The sequence below is a fragment of the Sardina pilchardus genome, chromosome 14, assembly GCF_963854185.1.
Source record: "Sardina pilchardus chromosome 14, fSarPil1.1, whole genome shotgun sequence".
NCBI classification, from domain to species: Eukaryota; Metazoa; Chordata; class Actinopteri; order Clupeiformes; family Clupeidae; genus Sardina; species Sardina pilchardus.
The window spans coordinates 19924524-19936047 of NC_085007.1; the positions used below are offsets into that span (position 1 = coordinate 19924524).

The window sequence follows — 11524 nt, forward strand, 5'->3', positions numbered from 1 at the left end:
CCAGGGCTTTTTACGGCCACCTCCGTGGGAGGGCACTGGGAAGCAGACTCAAGTCAAGATTGCTCATTCTTACACATCGCTAGCTAGCGCTAACATAAGATTAAACATGAATTGCAATATTCTTCTTGTATCTATTTCAGTGATGCACTTTTCCGGTTCATTAAGTCAGCATTGGAATTTGTTGATATCTGTACCAGTGTCAGGTACCAGGGTGTACCACTGAGTAGAAGCCTGTAGGCATTCTTGTTCTGTGCTAGAAGAGAGAGGAAAAAGAACAAAGCACTGATTTGGCTTATAATTGCTGTAAATGAGACTGCGAGTCAACTACATCGAATGTACTTTTTTTTCCCCCTCCCTGCATATTCTACAGGGCAAATGAATTGCCTGCTGTTCTTCAAAAGTCGACGAGAGAAAAATAATGTGATTGACCCTGGATTCATGTACCCTGTGTGTGTCTCTCAGTGGATTGTGGGCTGCATGTCTCCTGTTTTTCTGAGCTTTTCCTCTGACGGAGCTGGAAATAGCACAGGGGGAATAAAAGCAGAGAAAATGCATCCTTGCACAAAGGACATCAGTGGGACCCTGAACTCCATTAGAGACGCTAAATTTATGGACGCCGTTCAGCCTGCTATTAAGTGGCAAGACTGTGGCTGCGACTGATTAGAGAAACTTCTGGTCCCCATTTCCTGCTGCCGCCGTACGCATTCCTTCAACAAGGGACTCTAATTGGGGCTTACTTACACTATTGGGCTGTACAGCAGGTGCTATAAATGGCTATAGACATGTCTGAATGCAGTCTATTTCCTCAGTCATTTAACCTGAAAGACTTTTCTCTTGTATTCTTGCCCACGCCATAAAGTCTCCTTCCAAAATGCCTAGGAGAGTAAATGCTATTAAATTCTGATGACACAGCCACTTTGCTGATTCTATTAGTTTGTGACACAAATAAAATGTTAGCTGAGCACTAATTGGCATTTCATTGTCTTTCCATCCTATACCGCAGCAGAGTGTGTGTGTGTGTGTGTGTGTGTGTGTGTGTGTGTGTGCATGCGCCTGTGTGCATCTGTGTGTATGTGTGTCTGTGCACATGCGTTTATGTGCATCTGTGTGTGTGTGTGTGTGTGTGTGTCTGTCTCTGTGTGTGTGTGTGTGTGTGTGTGTGTGTACGTGTGCATGTTTAATTGTGAGCAGCTGTGGGTGTTGATAGGCGTTGTGTTGCCTATGCGGTTTTATGGGTTTGTGTTGCCCAACCCAGCTGACTGTGATGAGAGGGTTGTGTCTCCCAGACATGCGCTCGTCAAGGTCGTCTATCATTAAGTGGCTGAGCGTGATGGTGTGTTGACGACTGCTCCGATTCACCACAAATCTCAGTCACTCTGACAGAGCTCTAATGGTTTGCAGATATGGGAAGAATCGTGCCTGTGTGGGTTCAACAACGCCACTACCCTGATCAATCTGATGCAATGATGCTGCTGCTGCTGCCCCAGTTTTCGAGACATGAAAATAATTCTCAAGATGAACTGGAGGGAATGTTTTTTTTACGAGGAGGTATAACAGCGGTTTTAAGAGCTCCCACCCAGAAATGATTCAGAGAAACAAGAGCTATTCCCACACAATTAAACTTGTTTTGGCACGGTGAGTTTCCTTTGTGGCACCAGGGTTTATTCTATTGCTTTTTCTACCTCTCCGCATTTGCACCATTAATAAATAATGTTACCTGCTACGTATAGGGACCTGCTTGGCCCTGCCTGTGGTAAGACTGATTGAATGGTCAGCGTGTAACATATACCCCTCAATGTAAACACAGCGTCGAGGTGCTCTCTCACTTCTCTCCTCTGCAGAGGTCTCTGAGCTCAGCTGGGTTTTTTGAACAATGCAACTGTCAGGCCCTTTTTAGTGTCAGTTCAGTTTTTCCATTCGCTGTCAAAAGGTGCCAGATAATCTAAAGTCACGGTGACACCTGAAATGAATATTGCTCTTGGCCGCGCGACTTGTCAGCTTGAAATTAGACATGTGCTAGACTAACGCCCGCGCGTTCGAATTCCCGCATTGTCTCACAAATCTCCCGACTGCCAAGGAGCGAGGAGGAGGAAGACGAGGAGGAGGAGGAGGAGGAGGAGGAGGAGGGTGGGGGGGCTGACCCTTCTGTCCGGCAGGCCCGCGAATCACTCACGCCCTCGGTGAAACATCGGCGTGTTACACAGCCCAGCGTGGCCATTCTTCTCCCATTACACCCCGACCAGGCACGGCAGCCGACAACCTATCTGGCACGACCAGAGTGGACTTTATTTTAGTTATGCGCATGTACCGATGATTGACAATAGTCATGGGGCCACTCTAAGTGGATTTACTTTTTGGCGGGCTAATTCTCCCCGGACATATCCTCGCTCATGACTTCATCTGAGGCGATGAATGGTCTCAGCGCCCCTTTGTTTCATTCCACACGTGGCCTAATTTCACACGCCGGTAAAATATCAATTAGTCTGGCGCGGGACAAAGGGTGTTGATGGGAGACGCTGCTAAATCCGTTCGCACACAGTCACACCAACCTGCTGTGAGTTATTCGGCGATATGGAATCGGTGAGCCCATTCCGTGAGCCCGTCAGCGTCTGGCTTCCTCTCCCACAACATGTGCTCCAAATGGGGCCTTTAATGTGTTTCCCGGCCATTCCAAAGAGCTCGGTAGGCCCTGATGGACCGTAGCCTTCAGATGGGCGATGGTTCATGAACAAGAATCAGGGGAGAGCGAATAAAGCCAATGTTTCATAACTAACAATATGTGCCATTCATCATCAAGGCTCTGCCGTTGCACAAGTGACGTTTTAATGGCTTCAACTGTTTATTTCGATTCAGCCACGGCGAGCGAATAGGGACGACCGGGGAAAGAATGTTCCATAGTGCTCTGAAAAATCTCAGGTAGTTGTTATTTTCTATTTTAAAATGGCTATTATAAAAAGTAAAATTTAGTCAGCAATGCTTGTGGTCGCCTTAAGCCAAGTTAGTGTGATAATTAAAACAACCATAAAGTGTATCAGCTTTCATACTACCATTTTCTGTAGACTTTATATTGAGGTTGTAACATAACAATCCCATACAATAAAATAAAGAAACCCTGATTTCATGCTTAGATTAGTGACATCATCTGAGAGCACTGCACGGCTTTCATCCAGAAACCACAGAAACCAGCTGCCTGAGAGAGCCGATTTCTCTTCAGCATCAGAGGAGCTGGAACTCTGACAGGAAAAAGATGTAATAAGATCTAAGACCTTAACTAAAAGTCCCAGTGAGAATAACTCTTGCCAGAGTGGCAAGGACTGACCATAGTTCAAACCGTCAGCATGATTTATATACTACTTTATCTGATTTAATGAGCATTTTAGCAATTAGCTTAGCTGGTATCACACAAACCACTCCGAGCGCAGGAGCCTTCGTATCAGTCATGACCTGTGCAAGCACAGCTGCTGCTTTTAACGACTGCAAACCAGGGGTTTCTTTTTAATAGGCGGGCGGCTATCACAGTTCAGTCACAGGAGAGTCTCATTATGCCATCAAGTAAGGTTTCAACCTCACTCTTCCTTCCTGAGTCTCTACTGTTGCCTTGCTCTAAAACTCCAAATGATTTTTTGCAAATAGGCTACTAGACTTTAGAACATGGGTGAATAGCATAGGGACCTTATCAGATGGGAAGACGTGTTTGTCTCTCTCTCTCTCTCTCTCTCTCTCTAACAAAGACACACACACACACACACACACACACACACACACACACACCATAGTGCATTAGGGTAATAGGACAACAGGCGTCGATGCTGAGATGTTGCTTAGCAACAAATAACAGTTTTTTCTTTTTTTTTTCAAATAAAATCTTTGAGATCCTATTGCCCCTGGACATGCAGCTATTCAACTTGGGGGAACAACCAGCTGTGTGCTCCCCCATTTCCATGACAAAGGATTCCACCTGCACACCGAAGAAGTGAATTGTGTACAAAAGGGCAGTTAACAGTAAGCCATGATTGGAAAAAAAAGAATGAAAAGGCACTAATACCCTAGAAATAATGCACATATTTTAAATTAAATGAATGTATTCACAGAGTTATGGAAGTAACATTAACTGTACCTAACCAGCACAGAAATGTGAACCAATATGAGAAGCGTTGTAATAATCATCAAAAATATGAATAGCCTACTGACTGTTAAAAATGTTTTACATCAAAGATCATTACTATAGCGATTCATTTTACCTCCAAAATGCTGAATGCACTGAATGTATTCTTTTGGCTCCTTTGTTCTCAAAGCCTTATTTGCATTTCCATAAATTAATGAGACTTCTGTTTAAAAAAAAAAAATTAAAAAAATCAGAACCCTGTTATGAAACATGAAAGCTCAAAGAAGTTTATTGTGAGGCCCTAGTCTAATTATCATAATTTAGTGTGTATCTGAGTAAGTTCATAATTCCTTCGAAAAACTAAAAACTCAAAGAGCTTAGCATTTTTCAAACAAGATCCATTCGATATATTTGGATACATGTTAAACAAACCTGGAAAATAACACTCTCCATATTCATCTTGAAAACAATCCTCACATACAAACGAGGCATTGTTCTGCACAGTTTGTTTCCATATATGTTTATAACGAGCTCCATCTCAGTGCCCCAGGTTCCAAAAGCGCATCCCCACTTGGTGCCAACCCAGCCGGCTGGCAGACCGTGCAAAGGACATACAGGACAATCTCTGTTATTTCCGCATTGCTGCCAGGAAACGTGGAACGTATTATTCATGTGGAGGGATTCGTAAATCATTGTGCTACATGGCCCTCTTCTTGCGCACAGTATTAATATTGTATCTCATCAAAAGAGGCGTTTTATTTCTGTGTTGTATGCTGAGACTGATAAACTGCCTGAAACCACTGCGCCTTATGCCAACACGGACAAGAGCATGGAGGTAAACCGCAAGCTATAGAGGTTAGATCGCGGGACTGCTAAGTGCAGAGTTCACTCTCAGTAATAGCCCTTGGTTAGTGTCAGTGTAGGTACCAGGCCCTTCTTCGTGCTCTCCTATGGCAGATTTAGTGACTGTATCACCAAATGAGTCAAAGGCTCCCTTATCTCAGGTTTCAAACTTAGGGGAAACCGCGCCACAGGAACCGCACATTATGGAGACGTGCCGACCAATGGAGACAGCGCCATGAATCAAAGGCCAGTCATGCACCGGCAACATTTAGTCACAACGCAGATAAATGTTCACCCAGCAGATCTGATTACGGCTTTATGGTGACATATGGCCTGGTGCACTATATTTAGTTATTTTAAGCAACCCGGTGCAGCCGTTTTAAATCCACACATTGCATAAATGGCCACCTAGGCCCACCAGGTTCTCTTTGAACACAATGAGATACTATCCACGTGGGGCTATCAACTCCCTTTTACACAGATAGATCATGAGTAAGGCCAATAACCTAGGCATTACTAGACCTACTCATCACATAAACGCCACAGGGGGTGTCTGTATCCTTTTTTAGTCAACATCAGATTCATGTACTGCACTAAAAGATGTCACCAATACTATTGTCTGGGTATAATGTATGTTAAATGTTCTTTTAATAGTATGTTGGTATATGTGGAATTGCTAGCTATAACAACATGCAAATAAATACATAGGATAATTGGTGCTTTGGAAAGTTGAATGTAAGCAAAACGATACGCTTCCTTGGTATACCTACCAATTATCTCTGATATATACCTCTCTAAACATGACGTTGGGAGTAAATTCCTTTTTGATGTTCTCATATGCTATATCTCTGTCATAGTATTAGAGACTCTTACTGTAACAGCTGAGTAAAACCCACAGTGAAATGCCTACTTGCAGTTTACCTCACCCCCTGATCTCATCTCTTCCTGTAGGGGGCGTACTCCCAGGACACATGTTGAAGTACTCAGACACTCAGACTCAACAGAAATCAAATGGATTTAAGCTCAAATGAAAATTTAATTATGAGGAAATGATTGCAGCCTAATCTTGTGTTCCTGTTTCCCCTTGCTGCCAGCTTAGAGCTGTAAGAAAACAAAGGCTTGTGATGGACGCAGTCTCCCAGGCTGCGCTACCTGAGGCTACAGTGGACAGGGTCAGGTGGGGCGGTGCGCAGGACCTTAGGTTAGTGACCCCTGACCTTTGGAGAAACTGAGAATTAAGCGCATGCACAAACACACATGCTAACTGAGAGCGTGCACGTGCGCGCACACACACACACACACACACACACACACACACACACACACACACACACACTTCAATGTGTACATTATACCAAGTGCCCTCATTTATTGCCACTCCTGTTATTTTATCTTAGTTTCACAAAGAAAACAATAAGAAAATTACAACCTTGAAGGAAAGATGATTTATTCTGAGAATGAATTTCTCATAAAGAAATAAATTCTCATCAAGAAATAAATGTGTTTACTTTTGCCAATAAAAAAGGGCTCTTAGACTTCGCCTCAACTTCAATCCCTTAAAGTTGGAGTATAAAGAGTATAACGCATGGGATGTAAGAGCATTAGTCTTTACAGAATATAGGGCTGTTCACACCAGGAACAATATCTATAAAGATAATGTTAGCAATAATGATGATAGCATCCACACTGACCAACAACAGGGAAAGTCTCTCCTCATGTTGATAAATGTGATGGCTAATTTTGATGGATTCTAATATGCTGTCAGCTTTGTATTGTTCTCAAAATCACTCTGAAAGTAATCCCCAATGATATTGTTCTTCATGTTGTTGTCGTTATAGTTTCTGTGTGGGCTTTGTCATTCATATTACCTGGGACGATAACGTTTTGCCGATATTGTTCTTGGTGTGAACGACTGTTACAGTTGTTCTCGATCACTTTAATGACTGTGTCAACTCTGACATCACATTTTCACACCAATTACAATAACTATAAGCAAATATCATTCTCATTAACATGAATGACGACTTTCATAAACTGTAACGATAACATCACGAAGAACAATATCGTTGGGGATCACTTTGAGAACGAGTTTGAGAATGATAGAAAAAGCTATCAGCCAATCATAACCCATCATTTTAGTCATCACATTCATTAACACAAGGAGAGACTGTAGGTCACTCCCCCCCAGCACACGACGTCATTTCAACGTTGATATTTGGGCTAAATCCCGTCGGTCCGTCATGGCCCTGATTTCAACCAAAATTAGACGTAGAATAATGGTCTTGTTTTGGCCGGCCCATTTTGGTCTAAGGAAAGACGTCTTTAGCACGTCCTTTTTCAGACCACATATCAACTAATTAAATCCTGATGTAAATTATCAGTTATAGTCTACCTAGGACTACATTATCGTTCCTGTCGACCATCTTTCCCCCCCGGGGATTGCCCAAATCCGCCGCGAACTCTACGGGCGCCCGGCGCCGCCATCTTGGCTGCCGTTAACTGCGTGTGTGACTTTTGTTTGTTTACTCATGGCAACAGTTGATATGGACGGACAACTCTGTTTTTAGCCTTCTCCCCTCTGAAAAAAAAATCAGAGGAAAAATTCAGATGGAAAAAAATCAGTCATTGAAATAATGAGTAATTAAAATTCTGATAAAAAAAAAAATCACATAAATGTTCACGTAAAGGAGACAGGAGTGAACTCTGCGCATGTACAAGAGGAACGGAGGCGGGAAGCCGTAGCCGAGCCCATTTCGAACTTTGTTTGAAAAACACACAGTCAGTTGAAGCCGTTGAAGAACAGCGTGAAGATGGAACCTGCTACTGAGGTAAGTGAGTTTATGCCTATGATTTAGGAAGTAGAAATGTAACATTTTGATCGAGAGTCAGTTTTGCCAAAACGAGACGAATGCTCTGAACACCATCAACAGTGCTATCAGAGATGATTATGCGGACAGCGGAGTAATCGAGGATCTGTATGTTACCATGCTAACTTAACCTGTCCTGGGCTAGTTTTACTTGAGTGGAGAAATTCTTCTGTGTTAATTCACTCTACCGCTGATAATGTAGTCGGACTTGAAACCCGTTTGTAATTGCTGTTAGGTCCCGTTATCTCTATGAAAGGAAAGTATTTTCTGTCTGATCTATATTCAACACAATTTAGGGCCGTTTGTGGTAACGTAGGAAGTTAGGAACCTGATTGCAACACGCATGATTTCGTGGACCTGCTTAGAACGTTCACAAAGGTAGCGCGAAAATTTGAATTTTTTTCGCGGCTAGATCTACCCGTCCCGAAGAGTCCTTTGTAACCATGGATATCTCTCCACCGTCCTGCTAGATACACTAGACTAGAGTAGACAAGCAGCGCGCTGTTATCCACTTCATTTTTGTTGTAGCATTTTGGTAGCAACAACTTGTACTTGTTGCCAACAGGACTATTTTAAATACCAGAATCGCTATTAGGCCCACTCTCCATTTATTGTTTATGGTTCATAGCAAGCAGTCATCATTACCAGACGTGGAGAACCTGTTGACCAGTTGTGCAGCATGTTAATAGTGTTATTGTTGTTGTTGTTATTATTATTATTATTATTATGAATAATAATGATAGTAATATCTATCTATTTATTGACTGTCATTTGGCACAGAGTAGTAACAGAGTGGTCAACATTGTCGAGGCTCAGATGCCCAGGTTGTGCAATATGTTGGTATTTTAAAGTGAAAGGTAGGGGAAACTAGTTGTGTGTTTATGTGATTGTATTGTAGCGCCGAAGCTATGTACCCCCTTGTTGGACTATCCCCTGTGGTCCCTTGTGTCCCCTGGTTTCCTGGTCTGTGTGTGTGTCTCCCTCTTCCTCCTGTGTTATAGACTGTGTCAATAAGTTCTGATGGGTTTGTGTTTAATGATTATTTTTGGAAATTGGTTATGTAAGAAGTGACACTTCCAGCGTGTTTTTACCAGACACTGCCTTTGAGGTCTGGGATTCCTGTCATTTTTCTGTGTAACTGTTGCTTTTTCTAAAGCCTTTGCTCATTTGTCTTCTCAGCACATCAACTCTTAAATGTGTCCCTGGAAGATCTACCATCAACTTCCAGAACTGCAACTGCTAGTACTGTCAGATGGTGAATGCTACTCAGGGTAAAAAAAAAAAACTTTACGTAAAACCATTTTCATCTATTATTTCAAGTTCTGCCTCAAAATGTGTTTGAAGCCATTATTCTAAGCTAAAGTAACTGCTGGATGACTTTGAAGAATCTGAACAGTGTACGGTTCACTATGTACTGAATTTTATTATTTCTAAGTGTTGTAGCAAGCAAAGTTGTTTTATTCTAACTTTGCTTTTTTGTCTTTTTTTTTGAAACAGCAAACACCATTGTTACACCACTTTGATGGAGAGCCTGGTCATTTGGTCCCCTCAGCTTCTCCCTATCTCAGTGATATGTTCATTGTGGCTGGGATAATTGTGGGGCACTCTTTCCTTCATGGAGGACCCTGCTTGTCTGGACTCTGTGATGTGGTTGTCCATACTGCTTCGTGGGAGCCCAGACACGGCTACAGTAAACCTGGAGGACTGTGCAGACCTGGACATTAGAGAAACAATCAGGCTTGTATGTTTACATAGAAAATACTAATGTTTGATGTTATGTTGTGTTTTTATTTTGTTTTGTTGTTGTTTGTGTGTTGCCCCCAAAAGACTGTGGGTCTTTGATTTTATAATGATTTTAGAAAAACTGAGGAGTCAACTGGTGGACCCACTATTATGATTCTATAAACTTTTAACACACTGTCTAACCATTATGTATCTCTTTCATGCTCTCCATCTTCAAGCTGGAGGTGGAATCAAACCTATCAGCTGAAGAAATGGGAAGGGTACAGAACGTGGCCTCTTCCTGGGACCTCCCTCCGCTAACCACAACCAACAGGGCCCTTAATGCTGTGAGTGAAATACATTTATATTTCCCTATGCTTTAGTGTGCTATACATTTTCCTTTCCCCCCCGCATTTGGTAATTTAGTCAATCAGCAGACGCTTCTATCCAAAACAACCTAAAACTACACTTTGGAGGTGTGTTTTTTTTATGTCGGTCTGGTTTGACTTGATGTAGCCGTTTTAAGACGACTGCAGACGTGATTATTTCTGAGATTCTGATAAGTTTTCAACCATGACGTATGCACAATAAATTCCAGTTTTGAAAACATATCAGAATCTCAGAAATAATCACGTCGTGACGCCTTCTAAATGCGGCCGCGCTGTCAGCTGTTCATTCACGACAGCGGAAGAGAAAAGTACCTGTTAGCATGCTAAATTCGACATCCAAACGTAACGAGGAGACTCGCGCGAGCTAAACTGCTATTAATTCTGCTTAACATGCTGCGCAAATGTGTTCAAAACGGCTGCTGTACGGTCCTAAAATGTACACCGTACTGCTGCATTCAAGTTAACTCTGCTAACGTCTCACAACGTAGCCTACATTAGGGAGACTAAACTAAGTTATGCATTCGAGCTGTATCTCCAAGCGTTAGAATAGTGTCAACGAAGAGACTCTGGTGTGGGGGCGGATCTGTGGGGGAAATCAATGTGAATTGGAATTGTACATTGTAATTGATAACACCTGCGTGTTCAGGGCTGCCCGCGGTGAAGCCAGAGAGGGTTAGGAGACGCTAGCTAAGGCCGGGGATGTAGGAGTGAGGACTGATTGTCGCTTCCCAGTCAGGGGGTTTTCCTCGTAAGCTGCTGTGGAGGCAGCGTTGGATCGGGTACTTCACCGGCCAGCGGGCCGGTCAGCGGGCCGGTCAGCGGTTGAGACCACACAAGAGTCTCTTCGTTACACTATTCTAACGCTTAGAGATACGGCTCGAATGCATAACTTAGTTTAGTCTCCCTAATGTGGGCTACGTTGTGAGACGTTAGCAAACGTTCACTTGAATGCCGCCGTTTTGAACACATTTGCGCCGCATGTTAAGCAGAATTAATAGCAGTTTAGCTCGCCGTATGTGGCAACAACAATCCTTCAACAATCGTTAATGTTTTGTTAAATGCACATGCAGAGGCAGTGGTTTCTTTCGGGCAAAGAAAAAGCTGCGTGCGCGCAGCTCAATGAAAGTGATTCAATTGATAACATGATTTAAAAATAATTTCAATCGTACAACATAGAACATTATTTCGTGGCGGCCCGCCACAGATTACTCAATGTATGGGAAACACTGTTAATGAAAATGTTTCCTGTCATTTCAGCTGCGGTGAAAAAAGGAGCAACAAGGCTGACCGTGACATCGGGAGAGCTGAGGCAGATCATCTTAAACATGATGCACCTGGACGGTCCGGTGGCGGAGACTTCAAGAATTAAATAAAATTACAATGAAATGGATAACGTTTGTTTGACTGTTTGTTTACGCCTAGCTTGCTATTGTAATGTAGGCCTATTAGATTATGTATTTATCATCTAGATGGTTAAGTTGGTAAATGAAAATGCTTAATGCACATTTTAAAAGCCTATAATAGGATAATATAGGCTTATTTTAACAGCAATAGTATGGGTAATGGTAAAGTTAGTAAGTGCTTAATGCACATTATTT

General features: G+C 42.6%; 1 long non-coding RNA gene across 1 annotated transcript in view; it reads left to right on the forward strand.

Moving 5' to 3' along the window:
• Positions 1–9383: 9383 nt before the first annotated feature.
• Positions 9384–11524, forward strand: part of LOC134100958 (uncharacterized) — a 2284-nt gene continuing 143 nt past the window's right edge. The window contains exons 1-3 of the long non-coding RNA XR_009941335.1: positions 9384–9556; positions 9777–9884; positions 11184–11524. The exon at positions 11184–11524 is cut by the window's right edge and continues 143 nt beyond it. This is a non-coding gene — a long non-coding RNA (uncharacterized LOC134100958). The remainder of the gene's footprint in view (positions 9557–9776; positions 9885–11183) is intronic.